A 14388-nucleotide genomic window follows, 5' to 3' on the forward strand; every position below is an offset into this window, starting at 1 on the left:
TATTGGACTGTTGTGGTGTGAATCTTCCTATAGTATCACGGCGGTCATTTTCTTGTAGACCGCAGACACTTTATTGTTCACATCTCATATTACTATACCTCGTTGCTGTTATGAGCTCGTATCATAACAGAAAACAGGCTACATTAAGCCTCTTTATTCCCAATTACTATATGCAAACTTTATCTCACTAGAATATATTCCTACATTGATTTTTTAAATCAAGCTGGACCAATGTAACTATGTAAAAATATACCATACCTGGAATTCTTTAAAGTGCAACTAAACCCAGGACTCTGCATTCACTATATCTAGTCTCCCATAGTGCACAGAACATGGAAATGCAATTATTTTAGTAAATATAAACTGCTAAATACCCTTTCTCATCATCAGTCTTGTGACTTTTATCAGTGTCTGGTTAAAGCTTTAGGAGGAGTTTTCATTCTACTCTGACTGTCCTTGAAATAGCTAACTGTAGGCTGACCTAGAAAACATGGTCTGCATAGCCTTACACACATTTATGATTCCTTTATATGATTCTAAACAGGAAATACCGTGCATGACAATCCGCAGTCACAAATGCAGCTACAGTTTGCAAAAAAAGTTTTAAAAGGATAGAAATTTTTATGTTTTTCTATTGTATATTCTGATATTCTGTCCTGTGTAGCGAGGTGTTTTTGTTATGCATTTGCACAAAACAATAAAAATAAATTGACAAAAAAAACCCCAAAAACCCACGTTTTCCTATGGTACATGTTCACATCTATGCGTTTTTCAGCCAGTGCATTTTTGGAAAGGGTGGGGATCTTTTGTTTTCCGCAACAGATTGTGTTTTGCGAATAATAGACTTCAATGAATGGAGTCGCACCAGAAATGCAAGTGTTGCATTTTTTTATTTCCCCTTTAAAAACACTGTATATAGCTGGTTGCTAAGGAGCGGGCAGAGAAGCTGGCCGCCGCATCCTTAACGACTGATGAGCCATCAGCTGCAGCAGGGTTCCCCTCTGACAGCTGAATTTAAAAAAAAATTGCTGGCAAAATTTTTTTGTGAAAAACACTCTGCTCCCCCCCCCAAATCTATACCAGACCCTTACTTGAGCATGCAACTCGGCAGCTCAGGAAAAGGGGAGACGAGCGAGCACCCCCCTCATGAAATTTAGCAGGCCGGATGCCCTCAACATGGTGGGGGGTGCATTGTGGCAGAGGGAGCAAGGGCCTCTTCCCCGCAACCCTGGGCTTTGGGGGTCTGCAGGCAGGGGGCTTATCAGAATCTGGAAGCCCCCTTTAATAAGGGGGCACCTAGATCCTGCCCCCCTCCTATGTGAATGAGTATGGGGTACATTGTAGAAGAAACCTTGTGACCGCTGCTTTGTCCCAGAGAGTCTCTGTGCTGCCGAGCTCCAGACCTACCATTCTCCCAAGGCAGCTGGCCACCCTGGGAAGAATCGACTCGGCACTGGACCCACCTGTCTATGGATTTCATTGTGGAGTTACCCAACTCCCAATCATTATTATTGAAAGTGAAGGTAAAAGAAAATCCCAAATTTTAGGCTGTCTCCTAATAATAATAGAGGGGAAATCTTCCAATGGAGGCACTAGTTCTGTTGAGCTGGGAAACCCAATGGATTGCCTTAATTTGCAGAGATTTCCAATTGGCTTTTGGTATGGGACAGGAAGTAAAGGTAAATCTCCTCAATAGGACACAGATGGCAAAAACAAAAAAACAAAAACCTGACGGGGGTTATAGCATTTTCTTACTCTATCCAAAATAATAATAAAAAAAGTTTTTCCTAGTTCTACTTTAACTTTATAAAAATACATATCTATGACCCCGAGCAATGTTTACATTTCTGTTATGGGCCGCTTTATTCAGTAATAACTGCCATTACTTAAAGCGCAGTTCCACCCACATTTGAGAGGTGGCCTTAAATGAAAGACCACCCCTCGTTTTTGGATATGAAATTATTTATTTTTTCTTCTATAGTACCTTTTTATGAAGTACATAGTGTACTTCCAATCCAGCCCGTCTGCGGCGCAGGACGTCATATCCTTTTGTGCGACGAGCCCCTCGCTGTTTTCTGGGACCTGTATGTGTCCCAGAAGACAGCTGGCCATTCACAAAGTGCAGCGCGGCTCGCGCATATGCAGTAGGAAATGGGCAGTGAAGCCGCAAGCCCAAAGTTACAAGGGGGACTCAGGAAAGGAAAGACATTGGGCTCAATTCACTAAAGATTATCTTGTGAGATAATTGAATCATGTGACACATTTCCGCCAATTATCTCATGAGATAATGAAAATGTCAATTCCCTATCACCTTATGAGGTAATTACCTCAAAAAGCCAAAACACAAGGTAAATACCAAATAAAACCATGTTAAAGTTAATTCACTTAAAGTGGATGTAAACCCACTCTCATTCTTTCTAAACTACTGCCATAGTGGTTATCTATAAGGATATACATGCCTCCTGCATGCAGGGCAGGACTTAGGGTGCTGGGGGCCCCTGGGCTTGAGTCACTTTCGGGCCCTACCTTCTATATTAATTTGTCGCCATCTGGTGCCGTAACAATATAATCGATCCAATCGTTATTTGAAGTGCCAAGCTACTTTTAAAAGGTCAAAAAATAAGGCTGCGCTAAAACTTATACATTACAGTATTAACAATGTGACGTGTTAAATTCTAGTATTAAACAATGTATACTATCAAGAAAAATTGTGTATAAAAACATCAAACTTGAAGCACATAAAAAGTCCAAAGAGAGGGAAGTACGAAGGTATGGAATAAGTCCCTTGAAGTGACTCTTTACAAACACCCTTCAGATGTATAGCAGGTGCGCCCAAAGAGGAAGTTCTATCCACCACCTATTTCAATGAGGCCTACCAGCTGCCAAGATCTCTTTTTAGGGAGATCATACAGGCATGAAGAAAAAACGATCGTTCCTGGTCTCTCCGATGGGTTCTGCTGGCGTCTCCACCTCTTATATCTCTTTCTTACAACGTCTCACATTCCACCGAATTTTTTAGATAAGACAAGAAAGAAAGGCTCCCATAGCGTAATTCCGCATAAAAATTTTATACGAACGAAATAAAAGTAAAACAAACTCACAAATTCCAGTTGAGTACAAGCGTAAGTACAATCACGAGCCGGCCGGCTCTCTCCTATTAACACTGCCCGTCCTTCCTGGTCAACGGGGAATGGCGGTAACGTCAGCACGCCGCTCACCCTACGTCGTTTCGTCAAAAGTGACTTCTTCCTGGGGTACGGGCGGCGCGCTGACCCACCGCCTAAATACTCACTAGCTACAGAACGTAACCGCCCACTTCCGAGCTCCTGGCTACAGCTCCTAATCAGCCATTTTAGAAATGGGCAAAAATGATCGTTCGCCCTGATCATTAAATGAAACTAAATGAAATAAAATACACGAACGCTATAAGGAATCGGACACGAACCGTTTCACAAATAGGTTCATACTCATTTGATCTTTTTTGTGAATTAAAAAATCTTAAAAATAAACTAAACTAAAAAACACTCTAGAGAATCAGAACTGACCTGTTCTCTGAATGGGATCATATCTGATGGTACAATCCGGTCGCATACCTACCCATTAGGAGAGCACGATCGGACAAGGTCAACCCCCCATACCCGATCGCACAGTACTAGTAACTGCACCCAGAACATAGGAGGGCCCACCATCATTCCCCGACCTTACTCTTCCACATGGGCAAAGGACACTGTCAGATCATCAGACCATCAGGCCATTTCTTAAGTCTAAAAATTTCATAAAACTCTATAAAGAAGGAAAGGAACATTCTCATATACAGGACATTATTCCAATTAGGCCTTATATAACATAGGCCATTGGAAAAAATCCTCAAGTAAGCTAAATAAATCGCAAATAACAAAAAACAAAAACATCCCCAAGTGAGCTTAGTTAACCCAAACCCACAGGGGGGGACTACTATCCCATACTTTATTATGGGTCGCCCACCAATTATGGTAGACTTCTTAAGAGAGGGTGGTCAAATGTTAATATGACCTCATATCACCTAATATCTAACATTTTAATCAATGCTAAACCCTAAAGGATCGGGGGTTCTATGACGTCTCAATATATAGATGGGAGAGATCATAGAGCCCTCCTCATCACCCACCTAAAAAGATGAATGAAACCCGTTCCCAGGGTGACCTAAAACATTGTAAAGGGTGGCCAGAACCACTCTACCAAGTCTTACTGGTCAGTACTAAAGCGGGATATACCCCTCACATCACCTCACAGGGGATGATGTCGGATAGATGGAAATAATCCCGCAAGGTCAATAATTAATTGCTATACTTCAGAATGGGCACCCCCAGTGATTTGTCAAAAAAGTGGATAATTCAAAAATTCTCTAATCTTATCAGGACCGAAAATACGGAACAAACCCAGGAATTCGGAAGTGGTTCACATTAAAGGGGTTTAGCCATTATCTATGAAGGCGTTCACGTCAACATCCACATTGAGACCGTGTGGAGTATAACACCGTGTTTTATGTATCCACATCATTTCTAGTCTAGACAAATCGCGCACCAGGGAGCTCCCCCTCCAATGTGCACTAAATTTGTCTATACCCAGAAATAGGGTGTTTGCTGGGTTACGGCCATGATGTAAATCATAATGTTTGGATACTGAGTGAAATTTATACCCATTTTTAATGTTTGTGATGTGCTCACCCAAGCGTACTTGCATAGCTCGCTTGGTTCTCCCAATATATTGGAGCCCGCAAGGGCATTGCAAAAGATATACGACGCCCTTAGAGCTGCACGTTATAAAGGGTTCAATTTGATATTCTTTCTGAGTACTAGTAGAGACAAAGGATTCAGTTTTTCTCTTTTTACTCTTATTCAACATACAGATCTGACACCTTCGACACTGGTGGTACCCTGTTATATGTTGAAAAAAAGAAATATTCTTAGTAGGGGGATCAATTACATTAGGAGCTATCCTATGTCTCAGGGAGGGAACCCCTCTGAAGATGATCTCTGGTTTAGCTGGAAGAAAGGTACGAATGACTCTATCATTCGACAGCAAATGCCAATGTTTACGCAGCATCTTTTTGACTAGATAGTGTTGGGTGGAAAAAGTCGTAACAAAAGGGACAATAAGCTTCTCCCTTTCCTTACCAGAACTAGCCCCCAAAAGAGCAGCTCTGTCACCCTCAGCAATCTGTTCAATCATTGCATTCATGGATTCGGCATCGTACCCCTTTTCCTCCAGTCTCCCTTTCAAAATGTTAGCCTGCGACCTAAAGTCGCTAACGTCAGAGCAATTCCTCCTCATCCTTATAAACTGACCCTTAGGAATTGATCTTAGCCATGAGTTATGGTGGCAGCTCTCTGTGGGTATAAAAGAGTTCCTATCAGTTTTCTTAAAATAGGAAATCGTTTTAAAACCCCCTTCAGACTTGCTAATGGTCAAATCAAGAAAATGGACTCTCTCTGGACTGACCTCCACTGAAAATCTGATGCCCCTATCGTTGTTATTGATATTAAGAAAAAAGTCTTCCAATTGGGGTCTAGTCCCCTCCCACAGGAGGAGGACGTCATCTATATACCTCGCCCAAAACACCAAGTGCGGGCTTCGGTCTTTATAGATGACGTCCTCCTCCCACTTAGCCATAAAGAGATTCGCTAGGCTAGGGGCGTACTTCGCCCCCATTGCCACTCCCCGAATCTGTTTAAAGTACTTTTGCTCGAACCAAAAATAGTTATGGTTTGCCGCAAACTCAAGTAACTCAATGATGTACTGCTGTTGCTGTGTTGACAAAGTTGACATGGTATTCAAATAGTGTGTCGCAGCCGCGACCCCTAATTCATGTGGAATGATCGTATAAAGCGAGGTGACATCGGCTGTCACCAATAACGTGCGTTCATTCGATCTCAACCCTGAGAGTAAATTGATCACCTGTCTTGTGTCCTTCAAATAGGGCGTTTTCTGGACTAAGGGCTGGAGAAAGAAATCGATATATTTCCCCACCCGGGACATAACGGAGTCTATACCACTCACTATAGGACGTCTCGGGGGGGAAATAAGGTTCTTGTGGATTTTTGGCAGGTAATAGAGCACCGGAGTCTGTGGTGCCTTAGGGACAAGGTATACTCTCTCCTTCTCATTCAATATCTCAAGTTGAAATCCCTTATCGACCAGGGACTGCAAAGTACTTTTAAAAGGTGACTGGTACCATAGACAGCGTTAAATGCTAAAAAAAAGTAATAATCGATTACTGATTGAAGCTTGAAAAGCTTTTTTCCAATAAATAAATAATGATGAAAAAAGTTCAAAGTGATCAAGTGTTTATTGCAATGCACAAATGTCTTGGTCAGAATGAGAACATAAAACACTTATTTACCTGGAAAACATATTGAAAAACTTGAATCAACTACCTTGTAAGGTTGCAATCATAACAAATCAATTGCAAGAATATAACAAAATAACTAATTGAACAAAGTGCAAGATAAATTGTGTGTGTGTGTGTAGTACATAAGTGAGTGTTGTAGTGAAAAATCTTAACTATGCACACAAATTAGAAATGTACAGTCAATAAAATAAAAGTAGTACACTATCATATCTTAAGAAAGCATTACATCAACAACAGTATCCAGAGACTGATCATTTAAAACAACAACAGGTAAGGTAGAGAAAGAAAGAGAAAGGTGATCATGTTATGACTTCATGCATGTCATCTCATTTTAAAGATATTAACATAATACTATTTAGAAGTGGCATCTTCTGGATTTCTTTGCAGCAAAGTCTTTGATCAAATCAGTAAAATCCAGTTTACGTAGAAGGTCACTCTCAATTGACATCAGAGTGAGATGATTTAATTTCTGCTGTACAATTGTGGATCTTAGTCTATTTTTTAATAGTTTCAGTTTGGAGAAACTGCGCTCCCCACTTGCATTTGTGACTGGTAATGTCAGGTAAAGTCTGAGAGCGACATCCACATTTGGGAAGATGGTCTGTAGTTTTCTTTTTTTAATGCACAAAATAAGTTCCCTAGCAGATGATGGCTCATCATGGCAGATGAATTCTTTGAACTGGATGATTTCTTCACAAAATTCATTTTCCAGGTCAGTGTGGTATCTCTTCTGTAGATCTGCTGCTTTTTTACGAAGATGTTCTGCAGAGAGGGTAGATATGTTGTTCAGGAAACCAAAGGTGCTGTTGAGGTCATTATAGGACTGAAAACGGCGATCAAGTTCAGCCAGCAGCCTATCCATCACAACTAGAAACACACCAGATGAGAACCGTTCTCTTCCTGATAAGTGAACCTCAGGTGTTGCAGACTCATCCACATGAGTCTTGCGTTTTCTTTCTCTTTGTGTGTCTTGTTTGTATGTTGCGGAAACGGTGGGAGACATCGCTTTTGCTTGGTCTTCAAACACATCAAATTCATCTCTCAAACCAACAATATATTCCCGCAGTGACCTCACCAAATCAACAGCATTGCACAGGTCCAGATCCACAGCTTGAAGTGCAACACTTGTCCCATGAAAGCGTTGTAGAACATAATTCCACACAGTGCAAAGAAAAGCAGTCTCAAGCCTGTTCATTTTTTTATGTAGAGACCAAGCATCATTTTGTGTTGTCGGGTTCTGTTTGCTGTCTTCTGCAATGTTCATCAGTGACTCTTGAATATTGGCATAGTTCCGGCACAGTGCCTTGGTGGCCTGTGCATGCGCAGCCCACCTGGTGTCAGAGAGAGATTTTAGTGTCTCAATGCGGTGGTTTTCATTAGGCTGCAAACCTGCAGTTACCACCTTCCATCTAGCTGTGGATTTCGAGAAGAAGTTGAACAAAGTCTGAATGAAGTTAAAAAAATCGGCGGTCTCTGTACAGCAGTTTACACTATTAACTCCAGCCAGATTAAGCGTGTGCGCGGCGCAGGGCACCCACTCTACTAGTGCATTAATGTCTTTGATGTGAGTTTGCAGCCCATTGTACACTCCTGACATGTTTGCGGCATTATCATAGCACTGTCCACGGCAGTTACTGATATCTATGTCCATCTCATGTAAAACTGTGAACACTGCATCACAGAGTGCCTTCCCTGTGTGGCTAGATATAGGGAGAAATTTTAAGAATCGCTCTTCTACGAGGCCCTCTGATGAAACATACCTTATGATAAATGTAAGCTGATCAATGTGCGTCATGTCGGGAGTTGAATCAATGCAAATGGAAAAGTACTTTGTCACTTTCACTTCAGCAATGATTTCAGAAAGTACTTTGTTGCTCATTAGCTCGATAAATTCATCGCATGTTTTCGATGAAAGATGAGGGGGTTCCTACCCCAGCATTGCCATATATCTGTATGTGCGATTTCAAGAATGGGTCGAATTCACTGATAAGTTCCAGGATTCCCATGTAATTCCCATTGTCAGCTCGGCCAAATATTTCACTGGAGCCTCGGAAAGCCAATCCCCGCTCTGACAGAAATTTTACAACTGCAACCACTCTTTGCAAAACTTCACTCCAATAATTGCATTGCGACTCAAACTGCTTTTTAAGCTGAGAATCTATAACTCCGTCAGCTGCTGCTCTGTTGATGTAATTAAACATAGCCTTTCTATGACTTTCACTATTCTCATGCTCAGCAATGCGTCTGGTAGCATGTTTCCAGTCATTATAGCCAGACTCAAAAAGGGATTGACGGTTACCATCGCCAAAAAGGCGGCAAGCAAAACAAAACACACAACCAGTGGATGGTGAGTAAAGCAACCATTCTCTGGGCAAGTACTCACCATTCAAATGCTTGCGTTTGAAATGAGTCTTAGAAAACAGCCTCTTCTGATGTTTGTAGTGGCGTTCAGAAGCCTTAACATTGGCATCCTTATTTTGAGCAGACTCTGGGCCTTTTCGCGCCCAATAAGCACGTACGCTTTCATCAATTTTACCCCAGCGAGCAGGATCAGTGGATAAAGAATCTTTAGTTGGACATTGTTCAGTCGCAGTTTCTGACTGAAGAGATGATGATGATTCATTGATGGGCTGCCCTGCTCGTAAATTCAAATCGTCTCCAAGCGTTTCTTCCATCGGGTTTGTGTTGTTGTCCTCTGGATTCTCTGCTTGCACATCAGGCTGTGGTATCATGGGTGTAAAAAATCCAGTAATTCTTTTCATTTTACTGAGATCTTCCTTTTTGCCTTGCTGTCTTTCATTTTTTAGTTTTCGTTTAAGCGCACCACTCTGATACCGTTTGTCTGCCATCACTGTCTAATGCAGACAGGTTTTCTCAGCGCCAGTAAACGAGGCACTATGTAACTGCCAATAACCAATCAGCAAACAGCAAGATAAGAGAAAAGGAGCAAGGAACAATTCTGAAAAAAAAAACTAATTTTTCTCAGTTTCTGTGATAAAATTTAGCAAATTACTAATTTTTCTTAAAAATTTTGGCCACAATTTATACCACTACATATCTTTGGTAAAAATAACCCAAATTAGTGGATATTATTTGGTCTTTGTGAAAGTTAGAGAGTCCACAAGCTGTGGTGCAAATCATACAAAATTGCTCACGTCTGATGTACTGGTGGCCTATCTCACTTCTTGTGACCCGAACAAGCCAGGAAAGTACAAATACCCCCCAAATGACCCCTTTTTGGGTATTTAGTAAGAGGCATGGTGAGGTTTTTGATGTTGTACTTTTTTCCCACAATTCTCAGAAAATTGACATTGTAATAGGTTATTTCTCTAACTTGACATGTGTACATATGACACCCCAAAACACAAGCTACTCCTCCTGAGTATTACAATACCACATGTGTGGGACTTTTCCACAGCCTGGCCACTTAGAGAGGCCCAACATGCAGAGAGCGCCATCATGTGTTCTAGAAGAATAAATTACATATCTAACTTCTTGACTACCTATTACAATTTTGAAGGCCCTGGAGCACCAGGACAATGACACGTGGCACTGATGACAGATGACACTAATACGTGGCACTGATGACACATGACACTGATAACAGATGGCACTAATATGCAGCACTGATGACATGGGACACTGATGACAGATGACACTAATATGTGGCACTGCTGACAGATGGCACTAATACGTGGCAATGATGACAGATGGCACTAATACGTGACACTGATGACATGTGACACTGGGGACAGGTGGCACTAGGGACAGGTGGCACTGGGGACAGATGCTACTGGGGACAGGTGGCACTGATAACACGTGACACTGATGACAGATGTCACTTATACATGGCAGTGGCACTGATGACAGATGGCACTTATACGTGGCACTGGGGACAGATGGCACTGATGACGGATGGCACTTATACGTGGCACTGGTGACATGTGGCACTGATGACAGGTGGCACTTATACGTGGCACTGGGGACAGGTGGCACTGATGACAGATGGCACTTATACATGGCAGTGGCACTGGGGACAGGTGGCACTGATGACGGATGGCACTTATACGTGGCACTGGGGACAGGTGGCACTGATTACAGATGGCACTTATATGTGGCACTGGGGACAGGTGGCATTGGGGACAGATGGCACTTATATGTGGCACTGGGGACAGGTGGCACTGGGGACAGATGGCACTGATGAAAGATGGCACTTATACGTGGCACTGGGGACAGGTGGCACTGATGACAGATGGCACTTATACGTGGCACTGGGGACAGGTGGCACTGATGACGGATGGCACTTATACGTGGCACTGGAGACAGGTGGCACTGATTACAGATGGCACTTATATGTGGCACTGGGGACAGGTGGCATTGGGGACAGATGGCACTTATATGTGGCACTGGGGACAGGTGGCATTGGGGACAGATGGCACTGATGACAGATGGCACTTATATGTGGCACTGGGAACAGGTGGCACTGATGAAAGATGGCACTTATACGTGGCACTGGGGACAGGTGGCACTGATGACACATGACACTGATGACAGATGGCACTTATACATGGCAGTGGCACTGATGACAGATGGCACTTATATGTGGCACTGGGGACAGGTGGCACTGATGAAAGATGGCACTTATACGTGGCACTGGGGACAGGTGGCACTTATACGTGGCACTGGGGACAGGTGGCACTGATGACACATGACACTGATGACAGATGGCACTTATACATGGAAGTGGCACTGATGACAGATGGCACTTATATGTGGCACTGGGGACAGGTGGCATTGGGGACAGATGGCACTGATGACAGATGGCACTTATATGTGGCACTGGGAACAGGTGGCACTTATACATGGCAGTGGCACTGGGGACAGGTGGCACTGATGACAGATGGCACTTATACGTGGCACTGGGGACAGGTGGCACTGATGAAAGATGGCACTTATACGTGGCACTGGGGACAGGTGGCACTGATGACAGATGGCACTTATACGTGGCACTGGGGACAGGTGGCACTGATGAAAGATGGCACTTATACGTGGCACTGGGGACAGGTGGCACTGATGACACATGACACTGATGACAGATGGCACTTATACATGGCAGTGGCACTGATGACAGATGGCACTTATATGTGGCACTGGGGACAGGTGGCATTGGGGACAGATGGCACTGATGACAGATGGCACTTATATGTGGCACTGGGGATAGGTGGCACTTATACATGGCAGTGGCACTGGGGACAGGTGGCACTGATGACAGATGGCACTTATACGTGGCACTGGGGACAGGTGGCACTGATGAAAGATGGCACTTATACGTGGCACTGGGGACAGGTGGCACTGATGACAGATGGCACTTATACGTGGCACTGGGGACAGGTGGCACTGATGAAAGATGGCACTTATACGTGGCACTGGGGACAGGTGGCACTGATGACAGATGGCACTTATACGTGGCACTGGGGACAGGTGGCACTGATGAAAGATGGCACTTATACGTGGCACTAGGGACAGGTGGCACTGATGACAGATGGCACTTATACGTGGCACTGGGGACAGGTGGCACTGATGACAGATGGCACTTATACGTGGCACTGGGGACAGGTGGCATTGGGGACAGATGGCACTGATGGCAGATGGCACTTATACGTGGCACTGGGGACAGGTGGCACTGATGAAAGATGGCACTTATATGTGGCACTGGGGATAGGTGGCACTTATACATGGCAGCGGCACTGGGGACAGGTGGCACTGGGGACAGATGGCACTGATGACAGATGGCACTTATACGTGGCACTGGGGACAGGTGGCACTGATGGCAGATGGCACTGATGACAGGTGGCACTGATGACAGATGGCACTGATGACAGGTGGCACTGGGGACAGGTGGCACTGGGGACAGGTGGCACTTATACATGGCAGTGGCACTGGGGACAGGTGGCACTGATGACAGATGGCACTTATATGTGGCACTGGGGACAGGTGGCACTGATGAAAGATGGCACTTATACGTGGCACTGGGGACAGGTGGCACTGATGACAGGTGGCACTGATGACAGGTGGCACTGATGACAGATGGCACTGAGTACAGATGGCACTTATACGTGGCACTGGGGACAGATGGCACTGGGGACAGATGGGACAGGTGGCACTGGGGGCAGATGAGACAGGTGGCACTGGGGACAGATGGCACTGGGGACAGCACTTTACACTGTTTTTTTTATTTTTTTACTCACAGTGACAAGCTGCACGTCGCTCTCCCTCCTCACAGGCTGTCTCTGTGAGGGGGAGAGCCGGCGATGAGAGATGATCTCATGATATCATCTCTCATTGCCATTGGACACCCAGATCAGTGCTAAATGGCCGCTGTGATTGGCCATTTAGCATGATCTGTGATTGGCTGTTTGGCTGTGTCCAAAGGACACTGCTGAGTCGACACAGAACTTCCCCGATGCGCGCCCGCAGCACGCATCAGGGGAAGTAAACGAGAGGAGGACGTCCAGGGACGCCCTCCAAGCAACTGCCGTCCGCGCTGTAGCTTGTTATAGCGCGGACGCCTCGTGCAAAGTATGGGCTCGCGGGGCCCCCTATTGGACGGGGCCCATGGGCTTGAGCCCCGTCAAGCCCTATTGAAAGTCCGGCCCTGCCTGCATGTATCCTTACCTGTCAAATGTCCCCCCTCTGTCTGTTACGAGACACGAAAAACTGCAGATTCTGTAGGTGGGTCTGTTGTCCAGAGCTTGGTGTGTGGAGTCATGATGTCAGTAGACCTCTACACGCCCCTTGTCAACATGCATTTTCCCCTGTGTATTTCTTACACTGAACTTCTGCTATGATCAATAACATCCAGTCAAAACCCATAAAAATCACCACATGACTTCAGCATGCCCAATCATGCTGAGGTGTGGAGCAGCTAACCCTGGGAAGAGATGGAGAAGAAAGGAGGAAGGAATTTGAAGTACAAAGAATGCCTCTCTCAGGCTCTACATGAGATATGTAAATAACCTGTCACTCACAGCATGGGGGAAGAACTGACTCCTATTTCTGTGTGTCAGTTTTTGTCTCACTGAAAAAAGATAAGAGGGCTGCTCAGAGCTGGATTAACTCTGTGGCAAGACTGGGCACAGATGACATGAAATCCTATACTGTACAATGTGCAAGCCTTAATAAATTTTTAGTTTTTAGAGAGTTAAATAAGTAGTGGTCCAGGCATGAGGTATGGAAGGAATGTAAAATTATAATAGCCAATTTGGAGTAGTCTCTACCTTTGGTAGTCTACCATACTGGAGCAGTCTCTACCTTTTTGGATCTTTGTTTCTCAACACTAATGCATTGAAACCTAAATATGGAAAAACACAGAATCATTAGGGTTGATTTACTTAAAGGCAAACCTTTTCTTTAGTTTTGGATAAAGTGGAGATAGATTAGAACCCCTGTCAGGTCTTTATTGCTGTCTGTGCCCTTGTTAGGGAGATTCTCCCTCTCTATTTGTCCCATTTACTGTTATCATTGAATGTGAAAGTAAAGAAAATCCCACATTTTGGGTTGTCCCCAGAAAAGTGATAGAGGGGAAATGTTCCAATGGGGATACTGGTTCTGGTGACTTGGGGTCCCCAAGGGATTATTTTAATTTGTAGGGATATCCTCTCACTTACTGAAGGGAAACTTTCCCCAATGTCAATGTTCTACACAGGTTTACCGCACTCTCTTCATAGCTGTTTAAACAATGCTCGATTACTTCTGCCTTACTTCCTGGTCAGACTTTAGGTCATAACACAGGAAGGAGTTGACCAGCTGACCTCATTAGCACACACCCTGCATCATCTACCCTCAGTTGGTCAACTCCTTCCTGTGTCACAACCTAAAGTCTGACCAGGAAGTAAGGCAGAAGTAATCGAGCAAGGGGAGTTAAACAGCTATGAAGAGAGTTAGATTATTTTTGCAAAATAAGTACATTAGTGCTTTATTGGTACATAGGTTAAGCC

The sequence above is a fragment of the Lithobates pipiens genome, unplaced genomic scaffold, assembly GCF_037356315.1.
Source record: "Lithobates pipiens isolate NorthernLeopardFrog02 unplaced genomic scaffold, aLitPip1_a1.2 Scaffold_13, whole genome shotgun sequence".
Taxonomy (NCBI): domain Eukaryota; kingdom Metazoa; phylum Chordata; class Amphibia; order Anura; family Ranidae; genus Lithobates; species Lithobates pipiens.